General features: G+C 40.4%; 1 protein-coding gene across 4 annotated transcripts in view; it reads left to right on the top strand.

Moving 5' to 3' along the window:
• Spin1 (spindlin 1) overlaps window positions 1-12469 on the top strand; it is a 68581-nt gene that overhangs the window by 31606 nt on the left and 24506 nt on the right. Inside the window, exon 3 of one of the 4 annotated variants that reach the window (XM_070033354.1) lies at window positions 1561-1691. The exons of the other annotated variants lie outside the window; for them this stretch is intronic. The gene's annotated coding sequence lies outside the window, so the exon portion shown is untranslated. The remainder of the gene's footprint in view (window positions 1-1560; window positions 1692-12469) is intronic. 4 annotated transcript variants of the gene reach the window in all.

The raw sequence follows: 12469 nt of genomic DNA, 5'->3' as shown, positions 1-12469 counted from the left end.
CGGGTCCATCACAGAGGCTTCTTGGCTCACATGTTTATGTCCTGGCCTGGTTGGGTTCTAGTGTTTTAACTGCCTGCTCTCCTAGGGCTTTCATCTTCTGACCGTAAGCTCCCAGAGCAAGTGGAATTCAACATAGGCTGACTTCTGCACTCATATTCACTAAGACATCTCCAAGACTTGCCAAACTTCAAGAGAAGGAGCCTGACCTTGGTCTGATGGGGAGGCTTGTCAAAGAACTAGTAGCTTTAAAAAAAAAATTACTTTTTTTTTTGGGGGGGGGTCCAGTCGTGGGGCCTGAACTCTTCAGCTCAAGGCTAGCACTCTACCACTTAAGCCACAGCACCACTTCTGGCTTTTATCTTTTTGCTTATGTGGTGCTGAGGAATTGAACCCAGGGCCTCAGGCATTCAAGGCAAGCGCTCTACCACTGAGCCACCTTCCCAGCCCGAAAAATACTGAATATTATTGAGCCAAGTGCAATTCCTTGTGTGTATAGTGGTTTTTGTTTTGTTTTGTTTTGTTTTTTTGGTCCTGGGGCTTGAACTCAAGGCCTTTGTTCTGTCCCTAAGCTTTTTTTGCTCAAGGCCTAGTGTTCTACCACTTAAGCTACAGCTCTACTTTAGGCTTTTTGGTGAATGGAGATCAGAGTTTCACAAAAAGCTGGCTTTATCCTCAGAACACAGCCTCTTGAGTAGCTAGGATTAAAGGTGTTAACTGCCGGCACCTGGTATGAGCCACTAACACCCAGCCTTTGTTTGGTTTTGGGGATTTTGATAACAGCATTTTGTTTTTCTTGGACTTTAATTTTTGATTACTTACGTTTTATTTGTTAAAATTTGTTAGAAAGTTAAAGCATCATAAAATGCATCTATAAAATTCTTAGTCTAATTTCCCACACAGTCAAATGTGGTACAATAATTATTTATATTCATGCTTTTCTACAATTTTTTGTATGTTGTTTATTATTTTGTATGATGCATCAATGCATCTATAAAATTCTTAGTCTAATTTCCCGCACAGTCAAATGTGGTACAATAATTGTTTATATTCATGCTTTTCTACAATTTTTTGTATGTTGTTTATTATTTTGTATGATGCATCATTGCCACCTTAGAATTCCGTTTCCATTAATAAATTCATTTGTTTTTGGTGCTAGTGCTAAGGCTTTATCTCAGGTGCTGGCATTTTGTTGATTATTTAGAAATCAGAATGTTGTGGTCTTTCCTGCCTAGCTGGCTTTGAACCACTATCTTCAGATCTCAGCTTCCTGAGTAGCTAGGATTACAGGAATGAGCAACCAGCACCCAGCTTGGTGTTTTTTTCTTCTTTTTTCCCCATGTTGTTATTTTCTGGATGCTGTGCTTCCACTTTGGGAGTGTACTCTGTCTAGATTAAGAGTGTGTCTTCAGAAAGTTTCAAGAGGAAGCAGCAAATGAGTAGACTGTGGAAAATATAAATAGAGTGTGGGGTAATCTGTTCATGTCCTCTACATTTGTATATGCTTGAATGGTAACAGCTTTTCAGAAATAGGCATTCTTTCTCTTTTTCTTTTGGAGACAGGGTTTCACTATATAGACTTGAACTCATGATCCATCTGCCTCGGTTTCCCAAGTCCTAGGAAGAAGAGAGATTTTTGAGCCATCCCATTGACACTGTCTTTACCCTACCTTCCTGTTTGATCATTTGACTGGGTAAGACTAAGTTTGAAAATCCTTTTCAGTCAGAATTCCAAAGCATTGTTTTATTCATTGTCTTTGAGGTTCTGTTGCTATTTAGGGAAGCTGGTGCCATTGTTATTTCTTATGCAATGTAATAGAACTCCTTGGTTCTGCTTGATATTACTCCATTTTGAAAGTACCCCCACCCGTGGGACTAGTTCCTTGAGGGTTGGAAAAATGTACTCAGTGTACCATAAAAACAGGTCATAGAAACAGGTCTTAGAAAGAAAGGGATCATGCTTGCTTAAAGCATTGTTTGGCTTCTGTAACTTCCCACTTGGCTTACACCTGCAGGGAAAGAACCCTTTAGGGACTTTCCACCCCTGAGCAAACAAGGATGTAAATTATCTGCATAAAAGGAGCCCTGAAAAATGGCTCAGCACTGCACTTTGGTCTAAGATGCCCAGTGTAGAAGCTGGCTGGCAATAAAGACTGTGTCTGTGTGGTCCTTTCTGGTAGCACAGCTTAGTGTGTGTCCAGCAGTTTCTTTCCTTTCTGGGAACTCTGAAATTGTCCTTTTGTTTTGATCATACCAGAGCTTGAGTTCAGGGCCTCCTGTTTGCTTGGTTGCCACTCTACCACCTGAGCTAAATCTGCAACCTGGCTTTTTGCTGGTTATTTTGGAGATGAACTCTCTTGGACTTTTCTGGCGAGGATGGTTTTGAACTGAGATTCTCCATGTGAGACTCCTAAATCGTTAGGATTACAGGTGTGAGCCACTGGTGCTTAGCTTGAAATTGTCTTTTTTTTTTCTTTTGGGGGGGGGGTCATGTCATGTGTCTTGAACTCTGGGCCTGGGCGCTGTCCCTGAGCTCTTTAGCTCAAGGCTAGCACTCTGCCACTTGAGCCACAGTGCCACTTCTGATTTTCTGGTGGTTAACTGGAGATAAGAGTCTCATGGATTTTGGCTTTAAACCGAGATCCTCGGATCTCAGCCTCCTGAGTAGCTAGGATTATAGGCATGAGCCATTTGTGCCCCGGCTGAAATCGTCTTTGTTAATGTGTTTTAGAATTTTATGATAATCTCGGTTGGTGTGTGGCTTTTTTTTTCTTTAAATTTATGGTTTCAGGCTTTCAGCCTATAGATTAATCCTTCAACAACATGAAATTTTGTGTCACTGCTTTGATTCTTTCTCTCATCTCTAGATACATGTGCCTCTTGGTTGATGTTTTTCATTTTATTTTTCCAATTATTCATTTTATGATCTTACTCCTTTTTTTTTTTTTTTTTGGTTGGTCGTGGGACTTGAACTCTGAGCCTGGGTGCTGTCGCTGAGCTCTTCAGCTCAAGGCTAGAGCTCTACCACTTGAGCCACAGTGCCACTTCTGGTTTTCTGGTGGTTAATTGGAATAAGTAGTCTCACAGACTTTCCTGCCCTGGATGGCTTTGAACTGTGATCCTCAGATCTCAGCCTCCTGAGATTCCATGCATGAGCCATGGGCGCCTAGCTGGTCTTAATTCTTTTTAGGGGAAATTTCTTGACTATTCCAACCTTTTTGAGTGTGTACATGTATGTGTTTCAAATTGTAGTCAGCATTTTAAAGGTCCAGGAGCCTTTTCAAAATTCTGTTATTTCATGAATGCAAGTAGCTTATATTTCTGAGAATATAAAGTAAGTATGTCATCAGCCCTGCTTGTGAGTTTCTCTATTTGATATGTTTTCCTTAACCCTGTTGTGATCTTGTAGCAGGGCACTAGAAGTTGGTGGGAGCTGTGTGATAGGTGGCATTTGTAGTCTGGTAGTATTCACTTACATTGTAGGGGAGTTCATGCATCCATATTTGTGGTTGTTTTCTCTGGAGATAGATTTATTCTTTTGGATATTTGATACCAGGGCTGAATTTAAATAATGGTTTCTCCCTTTAAATTATATAGTCATATGCCCTTACCTTGTGTTGAAACTGCATCACTAGAGACTGCTGCTTGTTGTACAAAGTAGGGTTCAGTGAATTTGCTGGGGAACAGAAAGTATCTCAAGAGGAAACTAACTACTTAGGGGAAGGAATGGGTCACTGGGTTGGAGCTATGGAATGCGATTTGGGTGAGGATTGTTTAAGATTTCTAATCCAAGTGGACTGCTGAATGGGCATTACTCTTGATCTTTGGAACACTGAGTCCACACCTTGTTCTGTAGGAGTTGGTCTTACTTCACAATGTCTGAAAAACTTGAGTTAAAACAGATTAGATTGTTTTTCTTATGCATCATGGTTTTTGTATAGAGTTGGTGTTTTTCGGTCATATCACAGTTTATTTTTATAAATGATGGTTCTGTTTTTTTCTAACAAATTGATATGATAAAGCAATCTATTACAGAGGGTTTTGTTGTTGTTATTGTTTGTTGTTCTCCTCCCCCCCTCCCCAATATTGGTAATCCTTAGATGGATGATGTAACTCACATTCTCAGTGACATACTGATATCAGTGCCAGGTAGTATGTATAGTACTTCTTTCCTTCTGTTACTTGCTCATTTCACTTAACAGTGTGTTAGTAATTGTTCCAAGTAGCATATAGAGATTGTTGCTTTTTACAATTGGATAGCACCGAGATTCTGTTTTTGTTTATTCTGTGACTTAGGTAGTTACTGAGCATTTGGGTTGTTTCTACTTTGCTGCTTCAAATAATATCTGCAAGATACTGTCTGCATATCCTGGCAAGAGACTATATCTTGCCAGTGTGTCACTGAATGGGTTTCTGAAGTAGAATTTTATTTAGATTAAAACAGAGGTGTAATTTTGTGAGAATCAAAGGATTCTTCTCCATAGATGCTGCTACAGTTTTATAGTTCTACTAGTAATTTGGAAGTTTCTTTTTCTCCACAGGCTTGCTAGTGACAGGTGTTGTCTAAACTGGATTTTGTTCACCTCATTGTTAAGAAGTAAACTGTCTTACTGTTCTTTATGTGATGCTGTATATCATGTCCTACAAAGGGTCTGTTTGGCCTCTCTTGTTATCACATCCCCTTTTCACTTTTACAAGCCCTTTTTATGTTAGTGTTATTACTCTCTTGTCTGTGATATAAGTTATTATCTTTTCTGTGGTCAGTTTTGTTTCTTGCTCACATCTGTATGGGTCTCAGCCTCTATCATGGAAGTCATACTGGAACTGCTCTTCTAAATTGTATCTCTGGTTTCTATATTTTATGTTTATATTTCTTTTCTCTGAATTTTCTGAAGGATGATTATGAGTTGTCAGTATTAGCTCATGTATGTGTGGAAGTATATGTCCTGAGTTGGTAGTTTAGCTGGGTGTGAGTTTGGGTTCGGTCATTTTGCCAACACTTTGAAAGCATCATTCACCATCTTTATTTTCACCCAGTGCTGATAGACAGAAGAGTAAGTCTAATGCTTTTTTAAAGTTTTACTTTGAAATAAATATATATAAAGTTACAAAGGTGGAACCTTTAAGGACTTTAAGCACTTAATTCTTTTTTTTGGGGTCGGTCATGGGGCTTGAACTCTGGGCCTGGGCACTGTCCTTCAGCTCTTCAACTCAAGGCGAGCACTCTACCACTTGAGCCACAATACCACCTCCAGTTTTCTGAGTAGTTTATTGGAGATAAGAGTCTCATGGACTTTCCCTGCCCAGGCTGGTTTTGAACTGTGATCCTCAGATGTCAGCCTCCTGAGTAGCTAGGATTACAGGCATGAACCACCTGTGCCTGGCTAGCACTTAATTCTTTCAGGACTTAAAAGGGTATATTTAAAAAATTGTCTTTTTATAAGCAGTTTTCACTTTCTGCAGCCTTTGCCTCACTGACTAGCAATTCCAGGTACAGACAGTTTAGGTTTTCCTATCCTGGCACTGGTTCTTACGGTAATTGTGATTGAGTAAGTTGTAATCCTCTGTATTTGTATGACTTTTTCTCATTTTAGGGGCAGTGGTTTGTTCTGTGGCATCAATTCTCTGGTCAGTTGGAGAATTGTTGATTCTTTCATTAAACGTTTTTACTTGCTAGAATATATTAGTAAATATGAGATACAAGATAGGCTGAGGTGGTTCTCTTGGTATTCAGCTTTCTGCCTTACTATCTTCTTTTTGTTGATGGTTGTGGGGCTTGAACTCAGGGCCTGGGTGCTGTCCCTGAGCCTCTTTGTGCTCAAGGCTAGCATTAGCACTGTAGCCAAAGCACTACTTCATGTATTCAAATGGTTAATTGGAGTTAAGAGTCTCATGGGGACTTACCTTATTGGGCTGGCTTGGAACAGCCATCATCAGAGCTCAGCCTCCTGAGTAGCTAGGATTACAGGCATGAGCCACCAGTGCCCAGCCCTGCTTAGTATCTTTATCTCTGATCTAGAATGATATTCTTTCTAGACCAATTGGCCACTTTATGCCTTTATGTTGAAAGATGAAAGATTGTAAATGTACCACTGCTACAGATATTTTATGCCAATACTGGGGCTTGAGCCCAACATTTTGAGCTCTTCTTGCATTTTTTTAATTGTCAAGGCTGGCTTTCTACCACTTGAACCATATCTCTACCAGCTTTTTGCCAGTTAATTGGAGATAAGAGGCCCTCAGCCTTTTCTGTCCCAACTGACTTCAAACTGTTACTTAGATCTCAGCCTTCTGAGTAGATAGGGTTGTAGGCATGAGCCATCAGCACCTGGCCAGAAAGAGAGAGAGAGAGAGAGAGAGAGAGAGAGAGAGAGAGAGAGAGAGAGAGAGAGAGAGAGAGAGAGAGAGAGAGAGAGAGAGAGAGTATATGTGTGTGTGTGTGTGTGTGTGTGTGTGTTGTGGGGCTTGAACTATGGGCTCTTCAGCTCAAGGCTAGTGCTCTACCACCACCACTTGAGCCACAGTGCCACTTCCAGTTTTCTGAGTGGTTTATTGGAGATAAGTCTCACGACTTTCCTGTCTAGGCTGGCTTTGAGCCATGATCCTTATGTCTCAGCCTCCTGAGTAGCTAGCATTAATGTGAGTCACTGGTGCCGGGCTAGATATTTGTATCTTTAAAGTGTAAAATATACTATATCAGGCCAAGGAACGGGAACTGCAGAATGCCAAGGTCAAACCCCATTGTTTTGATTTTAAAAATCCCTCTTTTCCTTCCTACTTAGATCTGTTCAGTATCTATGGCAAGTACTCCTAATGATGCAAACCCAGAGTCCATAATATTTTTCACTGTATTTGATTTTTTTTTTTTTTTTGGTCAGTCCTGGGGCTTGAACGCAGGGCCTGGGCACTGTCCCTGAGCTGCTTTTGCTCAAGGCTAACAACATTCTATCATTTGAGCCACAGCACACTTCTGACTTTTTCTGTTTATGTGGTACTCTGGAACCCAGGACTTCATCCATGCTAGACAAGCACTCTACTACTAAGCCACATTCCCAGCCCTGACATTTTTTTAAATTTTCATTAAATTTCTTTTTTTAGATCCATAGATTTTGTTTAAAAAAAACACAACAAAAAAGCAAAAAAACAATTTTTTTGTTATTATTAAGGTGTTGTACAGAGGGCTTACCATTTTATGTCAAGTGATGAGTACATTTCTTTTTTAGACAATGTCACTCCTTCCTTTGCTTTTCCCCAGTTGCCCCTCCTGTTCCTGTCCACAGGTTGCAAAGTTTATTTTCCATATAGTATCTACTGAATATGATGATTGTATTTGTTCATTGTTCCTTCCCCATTTGTCCTCCAGCCCCCAAGACCCAAAACAAAAAACAACAAAAAAAAACTACTCCAAAGCAAATACAATAAAATGTTTCCATTTTCTGGAATTTGTTTTGATAAATAGTATTTTACTTTATTATTTATTATTTTGTCGGTTGTTAGACTTGAACCTCGGGGTCTGGGTACTGTCTATGAGCTTTTTTTGCTCAGGGTTAGTGCTCTATCACTTTGAGCCACAGCTGTACTGCCAGTTTTTGTGTGGTTAATTGAAGATTAGAGTCTCACAAGGACTTTTCTACTCAGTCTGGTGTTGAACCGTGATCCTCAGATCTTAGCCTCCTGAGTAGTTAGGGTTACATGTGTGAGCCACTGGCACCTGGTGATAAATAGTATTTTAAATGTTCAGAAGACCATTTAAACATTAATTCTTTGGGTTCTTCCCCTAAGAGTATTTTACCTCAGTCTGATTGTGTGTAAATGCTTGTATAAGTTACCATGTCCCATTGTATTTCAGATCCAGCTTTCACATATGAGAGAAAACATGTGCCATTTGTCTCTCTGAGTTTGGCTTACCTCTGTTAGCAGGATTTGTTCTAAGTCCATCCATGCAAATGACATAATCTTTTTTCTAATGGATGAGTAAAATTCATTGTGTATAAGTACCACATTTTTCTTTGTTTTAATTTATTTGTCTATTATAGAGCATCTAGGCTATTTCCATAACTTTACTATTGTGAATAATACAACAATGAACATGGACATTCAAGTGTTTTCACAGTATCCTGACTTATTTAATGTTCTGGATAAAGGCCAAGAATGATAACACTCTTGGCTGGTATCACTCTTGGCTAGGTCATAGGGAAGTTCTACGTTTAGTTTTTTTTTTTTTTGGTCGGTCGTGGGGCTTGAACTCTGGGCCCGGGCGCTGTCCCTCAGCTCTTCAGCTCAAGGCTAGCTCTCTACCACTTGAGCTACAATGCCACTTCTGGTTTTCTGGTGGTTTATTGGAGATAGGAGTCTCACAGTCTTTCCTGCCCGGGCTGGCTTTGAACCATGATCCTCAGATCTCAGCCTCCTGAGTAGCTAGGATTACAGGCGTGAGCCACCAGTGCCCGGCAACGTTTAGTTTTTTTTTTTTTTTTCAAGTATTTTTTTTTACTTTTTTTTATTGTAAAGATACTATACAGAGGGTTACAGTTACATGAGTGAGGTAATGAGTACACTTCCTCTTGAACATTGTTACCCCCTCCATTGTTTTCCCCCCACCATCCCCTCCCTCCCTCCCTTCCCCGAGGTTCTTTTTTTTTTTTTTGATTGTGATTAAGTGATTACATAATTTCCGGAAATTCACAGTATTGTGGAATAATGATGCTCATTTAAAGTCACAAGTTCATTCTAACTTTCCTGGAGCAAATTGTCTATCACAGTCTGTAATATATCACGGTGCTCACATGTTATATACCATATATGTGATCAGCAGCATGGGGATATTTGGTAGTGGTTCAACCAGATGAGTGGGAGTTCTTTGTTTCTTAAGTCCTGTTAGTTTTGTCATATCACCTAACATTTTGGATTTAGCATCCACTTATCAGGGAGACCATGTACTGTTTGTCTCTTCGTTCTTGGCTTACCTCGCTCAACATGATTCCTTCTAGCTCCATCCATTTCCCTGCAAATGCCATTATTTTGTCATTTCTAATGGCTGCATAATATTCCATTGTGTATAGATAACCACAATTTTTGGATCCATTCATCTGTGGTGGGGCATCTAGGTTGTTTCCATATCCTAGCTATTGCGAACAGTGCTGCAATAAACATGGAGGTGCACGTGTCCTTGTATATTGGTTCCTGTTGTTCAGGGTAGATGCCTAGAAGTGGTATGACTGGGTCGTAAGGGAGGTCAATCTTTAGCTTTCTAAGGACCCTCCAGACTGCTTTCCAAAGTGGTTGTATAAGTGTACATTCCCACCAGCAGTGTAATAGCGTTCCTCGTTCTCCACAACGTTTAGTTTTTTTGAGGAACCTCCCAACCCCCTTCCAGAGTGGTTGTACTAGTTTACATTCTCACAACAGTGCAAAAAGGTTCCTTTTCCTCCACATGCCTGCCAGCATTTCTTGTAGACGTTTTTAAGAAGACTGTTGTTTAGTGTTTCACATAACTTTTTAATTTTTTTGTAATTTTTATTTTTTAATTTTTTAAAATTATTATTAGGGTGATGTACAAAAGGGTCGTAATTACATGTCGGGTAAAAGAGTATATTTGTTTTTAGACAGTATCATTCTTCCCCTTGTGCTCTCCCAGTTTTTCCTCCCATTCCCAACCACAACTTAAGTAGTTCATTTTCTTCATAGTATTTATAGTGAGTACCACTGCTGCAGAAAGCTTTGTTTTTTGGTCCTGGGGCTTGAACTCAGAGCCTGGGTACTATCTCTTAGTCTCTTTGTACTCAAGGCTATACCACTTTAAGCCACAATACCACTTCTGGCTTTTTCTGAGTAGTTTATTGGAGATAAGAGTATCGTGGACTTCCTGCCCTGGCTGACTTGGAACCGCAGTCCTCTGATTTCAGCCTCCTAAATAGCTAGGATTTTAGGCATGTGCAGTGCCTGGCTTGATAACTTAAAAAAAAATTTTTTTTTTTTGTTAATAGAGGTGATGTACAGAGGAGTTATAGTTACTTAAGTGAGGAAAAGAATACATTTCTTGGGCTGGGAAGGTGGCTCAGTGGTAGAGCGCTTGCCTTGCATGCCTGAGGCCCTGGGTTCGATTCCTCAGCACCACATAAGCAAAAAGAAAAAAAGCCGGAAGTGGCGCTGTGGCTCAAGTGGTAGAGCGCTAGCCTTGAGCTGAAGAGCTGAGGGACAGTGCCCAGGCCCAGAGTTCAGTCCCCACGACCCGACCCAAAAAAAAAAATGAGTACGTGTCTTTCTGGATAGTGTCACCCCTTGCTCTCCTAGTTTTTCCCTTATGTCTTCACCCACTGGTTGAGATAGCTTTTTAATATTTATTTCTAGTTTGATTCTGATGTGGTAAGAGAATATTTTTCCTGTTTTCTAATGAAGTGTGTTGAGACTTGTATTGTGATTCAGACTGTGATTTTTTCTGGTTCAATGTTGCATATGAACTAGAGAAAAATGTATATTTTGGCATTCGTTTCAAGTTGGCTGTTCATGATTTACAGGTCTTTTGAATCCTTTCTGATTGTCTGCCTACTTTTGTATCAATTGCTAAGGAGGAGAGTTGTATAATTACATGTAATTATATGGATATGACTTTGTCTTCAGTTCTGCCAGTTTTACTTCATGAATTTCAGTACTCTTAATTACATTTATGTGTATTTAAGATTATTATGACTTCTTGATTAATCAGCCTCTATCATTTTGAAATGTCCTTTGTGATCTATAGTACTGTTGTTTTTCCTGAAGTTAATTTGTCTTAATTTTTGGCTCTTCCCTTTCTAGTCTCTTAGTTTGGTTCATTTTAGACTATTTTCATCTACTGTACTTGTCCTTGGTGTTGGGGGATGGAACTAGAAGACTTGACTAGTAGTAGTACTCTGTGCCCATAGGTGGGCTGGTTTGCTTCTTTTCCTGTACCTGAGAGATTTATGCTGGTGTCTCCTAGCTTACATTGATTGTTCTTGTCTTTATTTTATTGTAATTATAAAGGTGATGTACAGAGGGATTACAATTTACATGAGTCAGGTAATGAGTACATTTCCTTTTTTGGGGGTGGGAGGGAGTGTCAGTTGTGGGGCCTGAATTCTGGGCCTGGGCACTGTCCCTCAGCTCTTCAGCTCGAGGCTAGCGCTCTACCACTTGAGCCACAGCACCACTTCCAGCCTCTTCTGCTTATGTGGTGCTGAGAAATTGAACCCAGGGCCTCATGCATGCAAGGCAAGCACTCTACCACTGAGCCACCTTCCCAGCCCTACATTTCTTTTGTACTGTGTCTTCTATTTGCTTATTCTCTTCTATTTTTACCACGAGTTGTATAGTTCACTTTTCTGTGTCCAGTAAGCTCTTCTGCTGCATTTTTTCACCCTCCCTCCCCGCCCCCCAAGTTTGTACATTGATTGTTCTTAATAGCAATGTGAACCCTCTGCTATCTTTGGTTATCTATATTTCATGTATTTTCCATTTGGGGGGCTTTTTTAACATTTTATCAGTGGTTCTCAGAAATTGGTTAGGAGGTAGCTGGGTGCCTGTGGCTCACACCTGTTGTAAGCCTAGCTTCTTAGGAGACTGAAATCTGAGAATTGTGGTTCATGGTTCAAAGCCAGCTTGGATAAGAAAGTCTGTGGGACTTTTGTCTCCCGTTAACCACAAAAAGCTAAGAGTGGAAGTATGGCTCAAGAAGTTTAACACTAGCCACAAGCACAGAAAAACTCAAGGATAGCACCTAGGCTCTGAGTTCAAGTCTCAGTACTGGAAAAGAAAATAAAAAATAAGCCGGGCTCATGCCTGTAATCCTAGCTACTCAGGAGGCTGAGATCTGAGAATCACTTGATTGTTCAAAGCCAGCCTGGGCAGGAAAGTCTGTGAGACTCTTATCTCCAATGAACCACTCGAAAACCGGAAGTGGTGCTGTGGCTCAAGCAGTAGAGGGCTCGCCTTGCGCTGAAGAGTGCAGGGACAGTGCCCAGGCCCAGAGTTCAGCCCCATGACCAACCAAAAAAAAAAAAAAAAAAAAAAGAAAGAAAGAAAAGAAAAAATAAATTGCTTTTATTAGGAAGTAGTGTGGAATGGTTTTCTTTGAGTTTTTATCTTGTTCTACCTTTGGTGTGCTTGTTATTGTTTCTTTTATTTTTCTTTCCTTTTTTGTTTTGGTTGGTTGTGGGGCTTGAACTCTGGGCCTGGGCACTGTCCCTGAGCTCTTCAGCTCAAGGAGAGTGCTCTACCACTTGAACCACAGCACCACTTCAGTTTTCTGGCTGTTTATTGGAGAGAAGAGTCTCACTGACTTTCCTGCCAGGCTGGCTTTGAACCATGATCCTCACTTCTCAACCTCCTGAGTATCTAGGGTTACAGGTGTGAGCCACCAGCACCGGCTTCCCCCCCCACACACACTGTTAATGATTGCCCCAAGTGTCTAAGACAGGCTGAATAGAATGTAACATCATTGTTTTATTTCCCA

Source organism: Dipodomys merriami, unplaced genomic scaffold (genome assembly GCF_024711535.1).
Source record: "Dipodomys merriami isolate MVZ:Mamm:240054 unplaced genomic scaffold, mDipMer1.0.p SCAF_22, whole genome shotgun sequence".
NCBI classification, from domain to species: domain Eukaryota; kingdom Metazoa; phylum Chordata; class Mammalia; order Rodentia; family Heteromyidae; genus Dipodomys; species Dipodomys merriami.
Note: the sequence above shows the minus strand (reverse complement) of the source record. Positions and strands in the feature narration are given on the sequence as shown.